The sequence below is a fragment of the Macaca thibetana genome, chromosome 6 (assembly GCF_024542745.1).
Source record: "Macaca thibetana thibetana isolate TM-01 chromosome 6, ASM2454274v1, whole genome shotgun sequence".
In the NCBI taxonomy this organism is placed as follows: Eukaryota; Metazoa; Chordata; class Mammalia; order Primates; family Cercopithecidae; genus Macaca; species Macaca thibetana.
In genome coordinates this window covers 161,566,065-161,585,285 of record NC_065583.1, presented here as the reverse complement: position 1 = coordinate 161,585,285, position 19,221 = coordinate 161,566,065, and the positions used below count along the sequence as shown (strand labels likewise).

At 44.8% G+C, this 19,221-nt stretch overlaps 1 long non-coding RNA gene across 5 annotated transcripts in view; it reads left to right on the top strand.

The window, feature by feature from the left end:
• LOC126957188 (uncharacterized) overlaps nt 1-19,221 on the top strand; it is a 57,612-nt gene that overhangs the window by 17,732 nt on the left and 20,659 nt on the right. For all 5 annotated transcript variants that reach the window (XR_007726682.1, XR_007726681.1, XR_007726685.1 and 2 more), the window contains 2 exons: nt 645-779; nt 5,437-5,520. This is a non-coding gene — a long non-coding RNA (uncharacterized LOC126957188). The remainder of the gene's footprint in view (nt 1-644; nt 780-5,436; nt 5,521-19,221) is intronic.

Sequence of the window (19,221 nt, the reverse complement as noted above, 5' to 3'; positions counted from 1 at the left end):
TTAAAACAACAAGATTTCAGGTTCTCGTCACCTGGAGGTCTGAAGTCTGGAGTCAAGGAATCAGCAGGGCTCTGCTCCCTCCAAGGGCTCCAGGAGAGAACCTTTCTTTACTTCTTCCAGCATCTGGTGGCTGCAGGCATTCCCTGGCTTGTGGCAACGGAAATCCTGTTTCTGCTTCTGTCTTTCTATGGTTTCTTCTCTGTGTGTTAAATCTGCCTCTGCCTTTCTCTGATGAGGACACTGTGACTGGATTTAGGGCCCACTCTAAATCTGGGATGGTCTCATTTTGGGATCATTAGTTATGTCTGCAAACACCATTTTCCAAATAAGATCACATTCACAAGTTTTGATGCTTAGGATTTGAATATATGTTTTGAGGTCACCGTATTTTGGGGACACATATTTATGGATCACTATTGGGGTGACCCATAGTGGATCCCCATTCCACCCCGCTATACCATGTTACCCCTGAAGGTGGTGGGAAGGAATTAGAGGTTTGGGGTGTGGTCTTCCTCTGATGTCCACTTCTTAAATGTTTGCACACAATGCCACATTCAACAGAATATCATACATGTTTAAGTAGTCTAGAGAAACAAATGAGAGATAGAGAACGAGGTGGTTCACTTTGTGGTCCCTCCTTGCAGGTATCTGGGGCAATAGCAGAGTGGAAAGAGAATGTGTGGATCAGACATACCTGGGTGGAAACTGACTCCACCAACGACTGGCTGGCTGCAAGACCTTGGCGATTATCCTTAACCTAGCCTCAGTCTCAACTTGTGGTAAGTGAGTCCTAATCCTGACCTCAGAATATCCTGTCCCTGGGAAATCAGAGGTGCCAAATGTGGAACCCCTTGCACAATGCGTACATGATTCCACAAATGTCAGTGCCTCCCTCCTCTCCGTGCTGAGCCAGGATGCCTGTCTTCCCACCCGGTACCATTTCAGCATTGAGTTTTTCACCCTTGGAGCTCCCCAGCTACAGGAAGAAGCGGGAGCCCTGGTCTGGCTCCTCGTATCTTTGGCCAGTGAGTCTCAAGCCCTCTGTTCCACCAGGATGCTTCCAGTCCATGTATGCAGTCCTTCCTGTTTGGCTGCCTCTGTCTCTTGCTCAGAGACTGCAGTAGCTTTTCTCATCTGTTCATTAGGACCCCTGGATATTCAGCCTGTCTCCTCCGTTAGGCATCCAGTAGGCTTGTGAGGAATACAAGGATGAATCCCATAGTCCTTGCCTGCGGGATGGGACCGTGTTAATGGCTTCTGATGTCTCTAAGCTAGTTCATGAGGGGGTCTCAAGCTGGGCTTCGGGAGGCTATGTGTGAACTGGATTTACAGGGTAAAGAATTGGAAGCAGCAAGGAGTAGGCCTATCTGGCAGTTTAGGAACTGTGGATTGAACGAGGCTGCTGGTAACGGAAAGGAAAAAGAAGGGTCTGGAGATAAGAGCCACAGATTACGCGGTTGATTGGTGCTGGGCCACGGGCCGTCCGAGTGGTACAGGTGGTACCATCTTCTCAGCCGTGGCAAATGGCGGGCTGCTCGGCTTGAGGAAGGAGCCCTGGACTACTGTGTGTGAGCCCAGCAGGTCCCCTAATGTCTCTGAGCTCCTCTGTAAAATAATAAATAAATAAAAACACAAAGCCCCAGAAATTATAGGTTGTTTGGAAATACAACTAAGATCATGGGCATAGATCCAAGTAAATGTTATTAAACTCTTTTGTAACATAATATAGGGCAATTTTAAGTCAGATACCTCTAGGGCAGAGCCCTTCTCGCTGTTCCATCATCATTATCCTTTAAGACATCTAGAGGAGCAATGAATGCGATCAGATGAATGTAAACTAATTTCAAATCACTACCAAGGCTCTGATGTCCGTCATATCCAGTCCAGTTGTTGACTTTTTTCACAAGAATTGGGCTGGGGCAGCGCTTCCCAAACCCTAATCGATTTCCCAATCCTCTGAGGATCTTATTAAAATTCAGACTTTGATTCAGCCACTGTTGGCCAGGGCCCAAAATTCTGCATTTCTAGCAAATTCCCAGATGATACCAATATTGCAGCTCAGAGGCCCACACTGTGAGTGGTAGGAGCGAGGTAGCACCTGGGATTCAGTCATTCAAATACTCTACGCCCAGGATTTCTTGAAAGCTATCAGCTGTGACTTCTCTCTCCTTTTTCACTGAAAGCTCATTTTTTTTTTTTTTTTTTTGAGACCGAGTCTCACTCTGTCACCCAGGCTGGAGTGCAGTGACGAGATCTTGGCTCACTGCAACCTCTGCTTCCCAAGTTCAAACGATTCTCCTGCCTCAGCCTCCAGAGTAGCTGGGACTACAGGCATGTGCCACCACGGCTAACTTTTGTGTTTTTAGTAGAGACGGGGTTTCACCATGTTGGCCAGGCTGGTCTCAAACTCCTGACCTCAAGTGATCCATCTACCTCAGCCTCCCAACGTGCTGGAGTTACAGGCATGAGCCACCTCACCCGGCTTCATCTTCTTCGGGTCAGAATTGACAGAGAAGAATTTCCTTAAAGCAACTCATATAGAAAGGAGCCAGGGAGGCAAAGGAAAATTACAGATTTGTGGAAAGCCATTTCTTCAAGCAGTTAACACGGTGACCCAGGATTACAGAAAGAAGTTTAGTCTGCCAGACTTTCATCTGCACGTTTTAGGTACGGCAGTATGACTTGGTCTGATTCTCATCTGAAAGCCTAATTGATAATTTTGTTTTGTTTTAGTCTTGTGTCCTGTAAGATTTTCCTTAGATTCCACCTCCTCTGAGAGGCCTCTCCTTTTCTATTTTCTTTTCCTAACTCTCAATCCTCTATAACAGGGACCACCAGTGCCCAGGGTTGTGGACCTGTACTGGTCTGTGGCCTGTTAGGAACCCAGCTACACAGCAGGAGGTGAGTGGCAGGCAAGTGAGCATGACCGCCTGAGCTCCGCCTCCTTCACATCGGTGGTGGCACTGGATTCTCATAGGAGTGAAAACCCTATTGTGAACTGTGCATGCAAGAGACGCAGGTTGCATGCTTCTTATGATAATCTAACTAATGCCTGATGATCCAAGGTGGAACAGTTTTATCCTGAAACCAGCCTCCCCTACTCCGTCCATGGAAAAATTGTCTTCCACGGAACCGGTCCCTGGTGCCAAAAAGGTTGGGGACCTCTGCTCTATAATCTCCTTGGCCTCCAGTGTCTGCCTGTATCCTAACTCTGGCTTCCCTGTATCTGGCCACCCTTTTATGGTTCTCCTTCAGAGCGTAATCTCCTTGAAGGCAAAAAGGAGACTCTAGCCCCTGTAGTCAGGGGTCTTAGAGAATGTCTGGCATATTCATAGACACTCCAGGTCTACAAAAATTAGCTGGGCATGGTGGCGCACACCCGTAATCCCAGCTACTCAGGAGGCTGAGGCAGGAGAATCACTTGAACCTGAGAGGTGGAGGTTGCAGTGAGCTGAGATCATGCCCCTGCACTCCAGCCTGGGTGACAGGGTGAGACTCCATCTCAAAACAAACACACACCCATAAAATTACATTTATTAAATTAAATAACTGCCTTAACTACGAGATCATGTTCATTCATTTTTGAGAGTCAAGTGACCCTTCCTTTCATGAAATAATGGTGATACCCTGAGGTCAGGAGTTCAAGACCAGCCTGGCCAACATGGCGAAACCCTGTCTCTACTAAAAATACAGAAATTAGCGGTGTGTGGTGGCAGGTGCCTGTAATCCCAGCTACTTGGGAGGCTGAGGCAGGAGAATCGCTCGAACCTGGGAAGTGGGTGGGGAGGCAGTTGCAGTGAGCCGAGATCACACCACTGCACTCCAGCCTGGGCAACAGAGTGAAACTCCATCTCAAAAATAAATAAATAAATAAATGAAATAATGGTGATAGGAATTCATAGTTTTTTGTTGTTGTTTTTGTTTTTAAGTGCTCTTACTTGGCAAAATAAACTTATCATACTGAGTTGAAATCCCACTTTTTTTAGACTACTGTGGAATCCCAATGCCTGAGAACGATTGCTGTGGAGAAAGGAGGAAGCAATAAAGTCCTGGGTCTCTGAGAGCAAACAGGGAGGTGCCTTTAATGGATGATTTTAGTGGAGACTGCAATAACAATTCCTGCTCATAAATATCACCCTTTCCACTGTGCCCAGCTTACTTTGAGTAGCCCTTGAAAATAGGACCTAAAATTCATGAAAGGACTTCCCCTTTTATTTAAACAAAATGATTGAGGGCTTCATCTTTGAAAAAATTCTGTTCAGATGGGCACCCTGCTAGGGTGACTTGGATGGGAAGAGGATGTGGGTGTTGTGTGCCTTTCTCCCACTGGCACATTGTCTCAGTCCCTTTGGGCTGCTGTAACAAGATATATAGACTGAGTGCTTTGACACAACAGAAATTTATTTCCCATAGGTCTGGAGGCTAGGAAGTTCAAGATCAAAGCGCCCATAGTTTTGGTGTTTGGTGAGGGCTCGATCTCGTCTTCAAAGGTGGTGCCGCCTTGTGGTGTCCACACGGCAGGAGGGGTGAACAGCTTCCCTCCGGCTTTTCTTTTCTTTTTCTTTTTTTTTGAGATGGAGTTTTGCTCTTGTTGCCCAGGCTGGAGTGCAGTGGTGCCATCTCAGCTCACTACAGCCTCTGCCTCCTGGGTTCAAGTGATTCTCCTGCCTCAGCCTCCCAAGTAGCTGGGATTGCAGGCATGTGCCACCATGCCTGGCTAATTTTGTATTTTTAGTAGAGATAGGGTTTCACCATGTTGGTCAGGCTGGTCTGGAACTCCTGACCTCAGGTGATCCACCTGCCTTGGCCTCCCAAAGTGCTGGGATTACAGGTGTGAGCCACCGTGCCCAGTCAAGGCCTTTTTTTATAAGAGCCCCAATCTCGTTTCTGAGGGTGGAGCCCTCATGACATCATCATCTCCCAAAGACCTCACCTCCTAAAGCCATCACCTTGGTGATTAGGTTTCAACATATGAATTCTGTGGGGACATAAACATTCAGACCATAGCACACAGGTGACTTAATTTTCTTGGAAATGATAGGAGACTCTTGCTTGGGGAGCACACATTTCTGAAGGATTTGAGTAAGGCAGCCAGAATTTCTGTGTAGGGGCATGGATAGGAAGTGAGGGGGTTGGGTGTGGGGAGACCAGAGCACTGCCTAGGAAGGCCAAGGGTATTTAGCTGAGAGAACGGGGTAGTGAGAGAAAGTCTTACATGAAGAGGATGTCCAGAGGCATATTGAACAAGTGCAAAAAGAGACAATAAAAGGATAGGGAAACCAGATTTTACCTGTTGATCTACCTTGAAGCAAAAACCCAAACCGAAATAAACACAGAAACCAAAAAGCAAAACTCCCACAACGTCATCAGAAATGGGCTATTTCCACATGGAGTGGCAGATGAGCTGATGGAATTCTTATCGTTTCTCTATTTCAGGAAGAATAGAGTCATGAGGGATGTCTTTCTCACTGTGTTCATATCATTGTCTGATGATTAGAATGACTGACGTGATAAATGCAGGTAATTACAATCCTTTTCTTACACACATTTCACAACATTCAGCCCTACACAACAGAATTGATCTTGTATTCACGACTGCAAAAAGAATATCCTTGTATGGCTGGGCGCGGTGCCTCACGCCTGTAATTCCAGCACTTTGGGAGACCGAGGTGGGTGGATCACCTGAGGTCAGGAGTTTGAGACCAGCCTGGCCAACATGGTGAAAGAACGTCTCTACTAAAAATATGAAAATTAGCTGGGCGTGGTGGTGGGCACCTGTAATCCCAGCTACTCAGGTGGCTGAGGCAGAATTGCTTGAACCCAGGAAGCAGAGGTTGCAGTGAGCCAAGATCGAGCCATTGCACTCCAGCCTGGGTCACAAGAATGAAACGCCACCTCAAAAAATAAAATTAAATTTAAAAAAAATAATCCCTGTATAATGCAGTAGATCACAGAATATAATGTAGTTATCCACGTACCATGACCCCAGAAAGGGCTTGGTGTGTGGCTGATCTCTTCTTTATTGCCCCTTGGGTGAGTCATGAATCATTGCTCCCAAGAAACTCTGACACACTTTCTAGCAAGTAGTATTCACCATCATGATAGTATAACTACCATTCGCTGCTAAGTAGTGCAAAAATTAAAAAAGAAAAACCGCCTTTATGAGGTAACAAGCTTTAGAGCAACAGCAGATTGTATGTGATTATAGCAGCTGAAACGATTTTGCCATGTAATGGGCTTATGATGTCTGTTGTATAGTCTTTTACATCATGTATAGGCTTTTTTCTGAGCCATATAAAGTTAAAATTACCAATGGTCAAGTATCAAATCTGCTGGCATTTCACATCTGTAACTGTTTCAGTAATTAAAAGGAGACAAGGACTCTGGCTGTCAAAGGAAAGAATGACCCAGGAATATATATATATGTATATATATATATATAAAAATTTTTTTTTTTTTGAAACTGAGACTTGCTCTGTCACCCAGGCTGGTGCAATCTTGGCTCACTGCCACCTCCGCCTCCTGGGTTCAAGCAATTCTCCTGTCTCAGCTTCCCCAGTAGCTGTGACTAGAGGCACGTGCCACCACGTCTGGCTAATTTTTGTATTTTTAGTAGAGACGGTGTTTTACCATATTGGTCAGGATGGTCTCCAACTCCTCACTTCAGGTGATCCACCTGCTTGGGTCTCCCAAAGTGCAGGGATTACAGGCATGAGCCACCATGCCCAGTTTTTTTTTTTTGAGACAGAGTCAGAGTCCTGACCCAGGACAGTCTCACTTTTCTCCATTGAGGCAGGGGAGAGGCGAGGCCATAAAGAGGGCAATGAGATAAGGATAGGAGGCAGCAGAGGATTTCAGGGTGTGGACTTTAGAGTCGCACTGTCTGGGTTTGGGTCCAGCTTGGCCTCTTATCAGCTGTGTGACCTTGAGCAAGTTACCTAACCTCTCCACGCCTCATTCCCCCAAGTGAAAATTGAGAATAACCATGGTACTAAGTCATAAGGTTGTTGTGAGAATTAAACAAGTTTATAAGGTGGTTGTGTTCAGCATGCTATGCAAATGAATGTTCGCTACTTCTGGAGGAGGCATAGCAGGAAAACTGCTCTGGTGTAAAGATGCAGGGCAGATTGGAGGGTGCCTGGGAAGCGGTGTCGTTGTCTGGGCTAAATACCTGAGATTGTTGTCTCATGGCCATAGAAAACTAGGATGCAGACACACAAAGAGTAAGGTTCAGAGAAGTCTAATAGGTGAAAGAGAAGAGCTCTTTGCGGCAGACCGGGGTCCCAGAGAAATGGGTTGCTGCTTCTGCAGTGAAATGCAGAGCATTTTATAGATGAGTTTGAGGAGGTGGTGTCTGATTTACATAGGGCACAAAAGATTGGTTGGACCTGGTGCGCCATTTGCATAGGGTGTGAAAAACTGGTTAGGGCTAGGTATGTCATTTGCATAGGGCGTGAAAACTTAGCCACCCTCACCCTGATACTTTATTATGCAGACGGATTCTCCACCTGGCTGGAGCCATGTTTTTTTTTGAGACGGAGTCTCGCTCTGTTGCCCAGGCTGGAGTTCAGTGGTGTGATCTCGGCTCACTGCAACCTCTGCCTCCCGGGTTCAAACCATTCTCCTGCCTCAGCCTCTTGAGTAGCTGGGATCACAGGCGCCCACCACCGCACCCGGCTAATTTTTGTATTTTTAGTAGAGATGGGGTTTCGCCTTGTTGGCCAGGCTGGTCTTGAATTCCTGACCTCAGGTAATCCACTTGCCTCGGCCTCCCAAAGTGCTGGGATTACAGGCCTTTGCCACCACGCCTGACTGCCTGTTTCTTTACTGTACCCATGGTGACAAAAGGAAGACGGAGCCTCTATGTCGAATATACCTGGACCCCAGGTAGCCCCTTTCTATTGGCACAGCAGCCGGTGTTCACCGGTGCAAGCTTCCAGCTTGCTTATATATGTTAACAGCTTGATTTTTCAGGTTACTCTTTGTTAGAAAATAAATAATTTTGGGGACTGTTTTTGTTCAAAGGGAAATTCCGGCTGGGCAAGGTGGCTCACGCCTGTGATCTCAGCACTTTGGGAGGCCGAGGCGGGCGGATTGCCTGAGCTCAAGAGTTCGAAACCGGCCTGGGCAACATGGCGAAACCTGGTTTCTACTAAAAGGAAAAAAAAATTAGCCGGGCGTGGTGGGGGGTGCCTGTAATCCCAGTTACTCGGGGGACTGAAGCAGGAGAACTTGAACTCGGGAGGCGGATGTTTCCATGAGCCAAGATTGCTCCATTGCACTCCACGCCGGGCGAGAGAGCGAGACTCTGTCTCAAAAACAAAAACAAAAAAGGCTGGATGCAGTGACTCACGCCTGTAATCCCAGCACTTTGGGAGGCCGAGGCAGGCGGATCATGAGGTCAGGAGATCGAGACTATCTTGGCTAACACGGTGAAACCCCGTCTCTACTAAAAATACAAAAAAAAAAAAAAAAAAAAAAAAACAGCCGGGCGTGGTGGCGGGCGCCTGTAGTCCCAGCTACTCGGGAGGTGGAGGCAGGAGAATTGCTTGAATCCGGGAGGCGGAGCTTGCAGTGAGCCGAGATCGCGCCACTGCACTCCAGCCTGGGCCACAGAAGGAGACTCCGTCTCACAAAAAAAAAAAAAAAAAAAAAAAAGGGAGGTTCCGCCAAGGGCTCTGTTGCTCTTACTATCTGCTTTAATAATTTCTTTCTAGCTCCTGTATCACCTGGTCAGGGACCTCTGGGTCCTCGCACCACCTTCACGGCATCACAGAGGGCCCGAGGCAGGTGGCCTCTGGAGGGCCCCCAGACCCTAAGCAAGAAACCCAAGTCTGGAGAGTGGAAGCGTCCTTTTCACCAGACTTAGCAGTGTCCTCCGTCTTTTTCTCTACGGTTTATATTGTTGGTGTTTTAAATGTAAAAAAGTTTTTCCTGATTATGAAGATCCGGAGTAACTGCAGCACTATTTGTAATAGCTAAAAATTGGAAACAACCTAAATGAATCATTCCTATAAATGTTCATTTCCCCATAAGGGAATGAACAAGCTAATTATGGGATATTTGTTTGAGAAATACTCCACAGCAGTTAAAATAAATGAATTGGTTCAATACAGAGCATCCTGAGTGGCTCTCAAAAATCTAATGTTTAGTGAAAAAAAGTAAATCACAGTGTGATAAAATTTGTGTAAGTTTTGAAGAACACCAAAAGGAACACTATGGGATGTTTATGAAGGCAGAAACTTCTAGGAAAGTGTGCAAACAGTCCGGGTACCGTGGCTCATGCCTGTAATCCCAGCATTTCGGGAGGCTAAGGTGGGCGGATCACTTGAGGTCAGGAGTTTGAGACCAACCAGGCCAGCATGGTGAAACCCCATCTGTACAAAAATACAACAATTAGCCGGGCCTGCTGGCATGTGCCTGTAGTCTCAGGTACTTGAGAGACTGAGGCAGGAGAATTGCTTGAATCCCGGAGGTAGAGGTTGCAGTGAGCCAAGATCATGCCGTTGCACTCCAGCCTGGGCACTACAGCGAGACTCTGTCTCAAAAAAGAAAAGTGTGCAAACACAGACTAGATGGCTGCATGCTGAAGAAGAGAGGGGTCTGGGATGAGGAGCAAGGAAGACTGAAACTCCATCAATGATATTCTATTCCTTTATTAGATATCTGAAGTGGAAACAACAGTTAATTCTGGGTAGGGGAGTCATTATTTTTCTGTTTAAAACTTTCCCCTATTAAAAATTTTTTCATGCCCATATTAGAAAATTTAGAAAATACATTTATTTTTATTTATTTATTTATTTATTTTGAGACAGAGTCTTGCTCTGTCGCCCAGGCTGGAGTGCAGTGGTGTGATGTTGGCTCACTGTAAGCTCCATCCCTGGGTTCATGCCATTCTCCTGCCTCAGCCTCCCCAGTAGCTAGGACTACAGGCACCTGCCACCACGCCTGGCTAATTTTTTTTTTTTTTTTTTTTTTTTTTTTTTTTAGTAGAGACAGGGTTTTACCATGTTAGCCAGGATGGTCTCGATCTCCTGACCTTGTGATCCACCCGCCTCGGCCTCCCAAAGTGCTGGGATTACAGGCATGAGCCACTGTGCCCGGCCTATTTTTATTTTTTATTATACTTTAAGTTCTAGAATACATGTACAGAAAGTACAGGTTTGTTACATAGGTATACATGTGCCATGGTGGTTTGCTGCACCCATCAATCCGTCATCTACATTAGGTATTTCTCTTAATGCTATCCCTCCCCTAGTCCCCCACATCCTGACAGGCCCTGGTGTGTGATGTTCCCCTCCCTGTGCCCATGTGTTCTCGTTATTCACCTCCCACTTACGAGTGAGAACATGTCGTGTTTGGTTTTCTGTTCCCGTGTTAGTTTGCTGAGAATGATGGTTTCTAGCTTCATCCATGTCCCTGCAAAGGACATGAACTCATCCTTTTTTATGGCTGCATAGTATTCCATGGTGCATATATGCCACATTTTCCTTATCCAGTCTATCATTGATGGGCATTTGGGTTGGTTCCAAGTCTTTGCTATTGTGAACAGTGCTGCAATAAAAAAAAAAGGGGCTGGGCGAGGTGGCTCATGCCTGTAATCCCCACACTTTGAGAGGTCGAGGTGGGTGGATCACCTGAGGTCAGGAGTTTGAGACCAGCCTGGCCAACATGGTGAAACCCCGTCTCTACTGAAAATACAAGAACAAAAAAAAATTTATCCAGGCATGGTGGCAGGCACCTGTAATCCCAGCTACTTGGGAGGCTGGGGCAGGAGAATCGCTTGAACTTGGAAGGCAGAGGTAGCAGTGAGCCAAGATCGTGCCATTGCACTGCAACCTGGCAACAAGGGCGAGGCTGTGTCTCAAAAAAAAGAAAAAAGGAAAAGAAAAGAAAAAAGCATAAAAAGTAAGTAACTAGTATTCAGATGTAATGACCATCATCACTTTTTTCTGCTGTGATGTGTGTAGATGTGCGTTTGAAATTGTAGTGTGTATATAGTTTCGTAAAATGCTTTTAAAAACATAATGTATTATATTTTCCTATGTTAAATGTTCTATAAACGCATGCTTCTCAGCAGCTACAAAATAGTTCATCTTCTGTACACACCGAAATTTATTCTATCATTTTTCTATAGGTAGATATACAAACTGTTTCCAACCTTTTGTCACTGTAAATAATGGGCTGTGAACATTGTACATTTCTGATTATTTCCTTAAGATATTTTCTCTCTACATATTTTTATATAGATATATTTATATTTAATATTATATTTGATATATATTTTTTTTCTCTATATATTTCTATATTACTAGGAAGAAATGCTGGCCAGACAGGTTCAAAATGTATGGGCATTTTTAAGGCAATTGATACGCATTGTCGAACTGGTTTCCCAAAAGGTTGAATCAATTTAAGCTTCTTTAGTTGGGTATCAAGTCGCCTGAACTCACCCCACCTCTATAGCAAATTTGTTTTTCCTGGGCCTCTGGGCTTATTTTCTTTTGGATTTCCTCTAGCAGTGGTTCAGACCTCAGGAAGGGAGTGGCTTCTGGCTGGAGAACAGGCTTGGTGGGCGATTTCCCTAATATTTGCTCCTGTGGGAACCTCAGAGCCAACCCCCTCCCTCCCATGATTTCAGTCACTTCCAGTCATTAGGTTGAAGGCCTGTCTTGTTACTGCTCACCACCTCCTACGCTGTGGCTGACACATGTACTGGAGTCCTTCAGAGAGGAGAGACAACCCGTTATTTGGTAGTTTGCTGTCTTATAGGAAGCTAAGGACAATACTCAGCAAAAACACAGATTCACCCTAAGTGACTGTCCCTTTCTAACTGTCATAATCCAGCCCTGATGGTCACTGTCACTGGCAAAAATCCTTTCCAAATGGGAACACTGCTCCCTATCTGAAATTGATTCTAGTTAAGGGGCCACTGATGAGTATCATCTGGCTCAGCAGGAGAACGAATGGGTTAGTCTTGGTCTGTTAACATTTACAGATATTTGTTATCACCCACATTCCAGGGAATTTGTTGACATAAGCCCCAACTATTTTGAAAGAGTATTCCACCTTGGGATACTGTACTGCTTTTAAATTTGTGTCTGTATAAGGCAGTAATTATTTGCACATTCAATGGTAAGATTTCCATCCATTCAACATTTAAAGTAAAAAAGTAGCTGCCTCCCACTGTTCTCGGGATAAATAGCTACAACCTCACCATGAGCCACAAGCCTGTCTGGTTTCCTCTCATGAGAACGCTCCTCTCCCGCCTCCTCGACTTTCTTTCTGGCTCTCAAACACAGCATGTTCCCCCAGCCTTGGGGTCTTTGCATGTGCGATTTCCTTTGCCTACAGTGGTCTCCTTCCTCCTAGAAATTGCTCCTGACTCAGCAGATTCCACTCTAGCACCCTCCTTTGCCCAGTCTTATTAGAATCCTTTAGAGAAACTCCAAAACCCCATCTACAGGCAAGGCTTCCCTGATGCCCCAGACGAGGTCTGGACTCTTGTTTATATTATCACAGCATCTGGTGGTTTTGCTTGTGGTGCTTTGCAATTTGTAATTCTATGTTTATCTGTGTCATCAGAGTTGAATGTCTGTCTCTCTCATTGGTATATGAGGGCTAGGCAGGAAGGGACAGCTTTTTCTTATCACCAAAAGCTCGTGGCCACCAGCACAATGCTGACCAGATAGGTGCTGAATTGATGCTTGCAAATGAGTAAATGGATATTGACATGCTGCTGCTGATGGCTGGGGAGGGGTTAGTGGGATGACTGAGTGTCCTGGCATGCAGTGTTTTTTCTATTTTATTTTTATTTTTTGCAGGGGGATACATTATTTCTCATGCTATATAAGAGTGCCTCTCAGGGGGGAGACTTTTTTTTGAGACAGAGTCTCGTTCTGTCGCCCAGGCTGGAGTGCAGTGGTGCGATCTCGGCTCACTGCAAGCTCTGTCTCCCAGGTTCGAGCAATTCTCTGCCTCAGCCTCCTGAGTAACTGGGATTACAGGTGCGCACCACCAGGCCCAGCTAATTTTTCTATTTTTAGTAGAGATGGGGTTTCACCATCTTGGCCAGCCTAGTTTAGGATAATATCTTACATTTTCTTCATCCTAAGACACCACTGACTTTAAGATGATCATCATTTAATAACTTTTCAGTGAAAAAAATCCAAACCAGACCAAATAAATCAATAAATAAGATAAAACGCCTCACTATAGCTCCTGCATGTTGATTTTAAAACACATGTTGATTGTAAAACATACTCAATTTCCAGGCATGTTAACATGTTAAAAAAAAAAATGAACATCTTTAGAATTTAGACAAAACGTGGCAATGCCTACCAAAAAGGATGACTGTCCAAAGAGATGATGCATGTTCATCATTTTGCCACGTGCCTGGTATACCTGAAGCATTTGTTACTGTGAATGCTATCTTTTCCTTTGAAAGGGTTCACTTGTTTTCAGTCTGTGGGTTGTGTATTCCCAAGGACGTTAAAGGGCTCATGCCTTCTATTTCTTTATAAATTACAACTCCCCTGCCCCCGCCCAGTATTTGGTAAGCTGTGGTGAACACACCGTAGATGTCAGTATTGGAGACTGATGGAGGTATCCGTGCCTTGAAGAGAAAGGCTGTTTCGGACCCTGCTTCCTGCTAGGGAGGAGTGAAGGGAAAGAAGCCAAAAAGTGGGGAACTGGCCTTCCTCAGACCGTCTGTGCTCAGGATCTGGCTCCTTTGCTAAACAATCAAGGGAAGAAAAGCCCCCTGTTTGGTGGGACTGCATTCTCTGTTGTGGTCAGGATGTTATTGTTGTCTTTTCTGTGTTTTCACGGAATAACATTACAGCATGTTTATTCTCAGAGATCTTTGTTGGCTGTTTCCAGTCCCACTGCCACTGCCTGGCCCAGGCCTTCATGACTTCTTGCTTGTCCCATGCAGTTGCCTCCCAGAGAGTTTCCTGCTGGTAGACATTTCTCTCTGCAGCCAGCCCGATTTAATTCAGACGAGATCGGGCGTGTTTGGGGTGATACGGCAGTAGACTGACCCAATTTAATTCAATTCCATACAAATGAGCGAGGTACTGTGGCTGGGTTCATCTAAGTTGTGAAGATGCTCATCTTGCTCCCCTGGTCTCTTGCAGAGACTGGTTAAGCTGCAAAAACTGGTAGCCACAGAAAGCATTATTCTCATGAACATGTAGAGAGTAAAGTACGGTCTGGTGAACAAAGCTTTGCTTTCTGAAGTTGTGTCTCATTCCAACATCCTTGTATTCCTTCTCTTCTCAGCCTTGATTTGTTCCTGACTTCCTGCCCAGCCTCAGGGTCTTGATTTGGTCAAGCCTCAGTTGCATCTGATTTCTGGAAAAATCTTTGCTTTTACCTCACTCAGCACACTGTCTAGGCTTGCCACACAGCACATGATTCCATTTTCCTATTTTGGAATATACTTAGACAAGCACAAAGCTGATTTCTTTTCTAGACTATAAACTCCTTGAGAGCAGGAGCTCCATCTCATTTACCTTTACATTGTAGTTTTTATGTGGAGCATGCATAAAATGAGGAAGTTGCTTAGTGGTGACTGAAACATCAAAAGGAATGTATTATAGGGTTTCAACTTAGGTGCTAAAAAGCAGTAACAAGATATTTCTTTTTTTTTCCTTTTTCTTCTTCTTCTTCTTTTTTTTTTTTTTTTTTTTTTGAGATGGAGTTTCCCTCTTGTTGCCCAGGCTGCAGTGCAATGGCACAATCTCGGCTCACCGCAACCTCCGCCTCCCCGGTTCAAGCAATTCTCCTGCCTCAGCCTCCTGAGTAGCTGGGATTACAGGCATGCGCTACCATGCCCCGCTAATTTTGTCTTTTTAGCAGAGATGGGGTTTCTCCCTGTTGGTCAGGCTGGTCTCAAACTCCTGACTTCAGGTGACCCACCTGCCTTGGCCTCCCAAAGTGCTGGGATTACAGCCGTGAGCCACCGCGCCCAGCCGTAACAAGGTATTTCTTACGTGTCCCATAAATTAAATCTGGGGAAAAAGCGATCCCTACACAGTGAAGGGATCTTTCTTTTGCAACAATCATTTCTTTTTTTGTGTGTTCTTCCTTTGAACTAATGTAATGGTGCAAAGGGGCCTTTCTTTTCTCTGATGGACAGAGGAGGGATGTATATACTGTCAGATATACTATTTTAGCAATGCGTCCATTCATGCATGTATCCAATGCTCAGAATGCAGCCAGTATATATTTTAAAACCAACACTGGTGCTTTATGAAGGGTGGGTTGAATTCAGACGTAGGCGCAAGGAGGCAAAGGCAGGATCAGCTATGGCTTGGTGACCTGGACTTAGGTCCCAGATGGGTGAGGTCAAGCCTCGCTGCCTTCTAAGCAGTGGTTCCCGGGGCACAGTGTGAGAATGCTAAACAGCCTCACCCTTCAGAACTACCAGCATTCAAGAAAACAGGTGGCAGAGAGAATGGCTCTAAGCCAATGACCTTGTGGCATCTGGAAGCGGAAATTCAGTGTTTTAGGGTGCGCTAACAAAATAACTCGGTAAGCAACGTAGCCTGTTGGGGTTTCCATGTTACATTTTATGGATTCCTCAAGTTTTAGGTGATTTTTTGAAAATAATAATTTATGGCACATTTAAAACTTATGTATGGATGTAATTTCTAAATCCAATTTCTTCTTTTTTTTCAGTAACCAAATTAGATTGCCATCTTTACCTCGTGGCAGACACGTGTTTCCACGCGCAAATAGTCACCCAACAAAAAACGATTTGGTTTTACTGCCTGATAGATGATTTCCAGATTTTTGAAAATTATCAAAAAGTCAAAATAGCAATTTAAAATTTTTAAAAATGTGGAAAAGCCTTTGTAAATATTTGAATAGGGTCAGGGGTCAATGGATGTGGGTTTCAATTCAACCTCAGTGTGGAGTGGATTAAACTTCATGGTCTTGAGCATCTTTCCTCCTCTCAGTATCTGCCTCTGCAGATATAAAACAGAAACGAAGATGACAGACAGCCCCTACACACTGAAAGGATGTGAAGTAAATAAAATAATGCATGGAAACATATCCTTAGACCAACGGTCACTTCTAGGTTTGAATTAAATCATGATCCTAAGTTGACTTGGGTGCTGTTCTTTCTGCATAGATCCCTTATAAAAGATTTCTTTCTCAGTGACAGATGACGAGTAGCTCATCTGTCAAAAACTATTCTGTAAAATTCATTTATCTTTCCATCCTTCTCTGCATTATTGCCTTTATTTTTCAGGCACTGCAAAAGTGGCCTCATTTTCAATGGCAGGCATTACTAGAGGGGTCATCCTGTCTGTGTGTGTTCCATGTCACCCCTACCTGCTGGTAGCCGTGAGTGGGTCCCCAGTGCTGGAGACATGGTTTTCTCTTCTCAGTGCTGGCCTCACGGGTAATGGTAAGCCCTAGAATTGCTCCAAGGCAAAGAGGTTTTAGGGCAAGACACTCTCTAGTCTAATTTTTCTTCCATTATTTCTACTGGATGCTAATAGAAACCAACAGGTGAGTAACCTCTTATCAACCTTTGGGAAATGCCTACCTGGTTTCCTAGGTAGAAGCTATTCAATGAGAAATGTCATTCTGTAGTTCTTTCTGAGTTTTGCGATTTTTATCACAGCCAAGTTATTTGCCTTAAGGACTTTTCCAAACCCATTACTTTCCTATAAAATATTCTCAATTGAAATAATACACTTCTCATTATGTAGTTACTTTCATTGCTGGAGACTCAAAAATACTTGAAAAATCTTTTAGACTCCTCTTCAAGGACTATTTTTACCATTGTAAAATTTACATATGGTGATATATAGCAACTGTTTTAATAGCTTACAGCCATATTAATAAAATCTAGACATAATAAGACAAAAAGGACTCTATATCTCAATGATAGCACAGTGCTTGCTTAGAAATGCTGAATAATCAGTCTGGCTGGAATTGGAGCAGCAAAGGCATTATTTGAAGAGCATTATATGATGCCTAATGACCTAGAGAAGGTATGACCAAGCTTTCTGTCTAATTGGAAAACACCCTTCCTTCTGATCGGGTTTGTGGGGACAATGCTGCTGAATGCCACGTTTTCTCATTTGCCTTTTTCTTTTTATTTATTTATGTATTTATTTATTTTATTTTACTTTAAGTTCTAGGGTACATGTGCACAACGTGCAGGTTTGTTACATTTGTATACATGTGCCATGTTAGTGTGCTGCACCCATTAACTCATCATTTACATTAGGTATATCTCCTAATGCTATCCTTCCCCCCTCCTCCTCCCCACAATAGGCCCCGGTGTGTGATGTTCCCCTTCCTGTGCTTCAGCAAAATCAATGTGCCTTTTTTTTTTTTTTTTTTTTTGAGACAGAGTCTTGCTCTGTGCCCCAGGCTGGAGTGCAGTGGCGCGATCTCGGCTCACTGCAAGCTCCGCCTCCCCGGGTTCACACCATTCTCCTGCCTCAGCCTCCCGAGTAGCTGGGACTACAGGCGCCCGCCACCTCGCCCGGCTAATTTTCTTGTATTTTTAGTAGAGACGGGGTTTCACCGTGTTAGCCAGGATGGTCTCGATCTCCTGACCTCGTGATCCGCCCATCTCGGCCTCCCAAAGTGCTGGGATTACAGGCTTGAGCCACCGCGCCCGGCCAATGTGCCTTTTTCTTACACTTACATAAAGGATGCCAGCTTTAGGGTAGATCTCATATAATCACTGGTGAAGTATTACATCTCAACCCCTTTCTCCTAGACTGCAAAGCCCATCTTTGAAGGGTTCCAACCTTATCTACCCAGAGGTCTGCTTAATCCATTGGAGCGGCCAACCTTGCAGGGGGTGTGATATGAGGGCTAACCTAGCCTAATGCGTTATCACTCTAGCCTCGCCAAAAACCCACTACCATCATTCAAAATAATCCTTTGTAAATTTCAGCACTGGTATGGTTTGGATATGTGTCCCCACCCAAACCTCATGTTGAGTTATAATCCCCAGTGTTGGCGGTGGGGCTTGGTGGGAGGTGACTGGATCATGGGGGCAGATGTCTCATGAATGTTTTAGTAGCATCCTCTTGGTACCGCCCTCAGGATAGTGAGTGAGTTCTCATGAGATCGGCTCATTGAAAATTGTGTGGCACCTCCTCACCCGCTCTCTTACTCCTGCTCTGGTCATGTGAGGTGCCTGGTCCCACTTCAGCTTCTGCCATGATTGCAAGTTTTCTGAGGCCTTCCCCGAAGCTGAGCAGATGCCAGCATCATCCTGCCTGTACAGCCTGCAGAACTGTGAGCCACTTAAACTTCTTTTTCATTACAAATTACACGGTCTCAGGTATTTCTTTATACCAATGCAGGAATGGACTAATACAAGCACATTTTCTTTAATATATTTAAAATTGTGACACCTGTAATCCCAGCACTTTGGGAGGCCGAGGCAAGTGGATCACCTGAGGTCAGGAGTTCAAGACCAGCCTGGCCAATATGGTGAAACCCTGTCTCTACTAAAAATTCAAAACGATTGGCTGGGCATGGTGGTGGGTGCCTGTAATCCCAGCTACTTGGGAGGCTGAGGCAGGAGAATCGCTTGAACCTAGGAGGTGGACGTTGCAGTGAGCCGAGATTGCACCATTGCACTTCAGCCTGGGCAACAAGAGTGAAACTCCGTCTCAAAAAAAAAAAAAATTGTGTTTTAGCAAGTCATTTTTTAGTATTACATGTAAATAGAGGAAACTATTTGCTCTATGTGAGTGTATACTGCTATACTATATTGTTAGAAAAGGAACCTCCACAAGGTTCTAGCAACATGGGCTTTTCTAGAACCATGGGCTTTTCTAGATCCTTTTCTAGACGGATCACGAGGTCAGGTGATCGAGACCATCCTGGCTAACACAGTGAAACCTCGTCTCTACTAAAAATACAAAAAAATTAGCCAGGCCTGGTGGCAGGAGCCTGTAGTCCCAGCTACTCGGGAGGCTGAGGCAGGAGAATGGCCTGAACCCGGGAGGCGGAGCTTGCAGTGAGCCAAGATTGCACCACTGCACTCCAGCCTGGACGAAAGAGCGAGACTCCGTCTCAAAAAAAAAAGAATATTTTGTAATTACATAGTTATTTTATGCTTAGGATGTCAGTGCTGAAATAATTCATTCCAATAGAGAAAGAATGTTTCCTTTCAACTTTAGCAGTAAATTACGATTTTTACTTAAGATTGAAATCAAGTTGATGATAATTGTG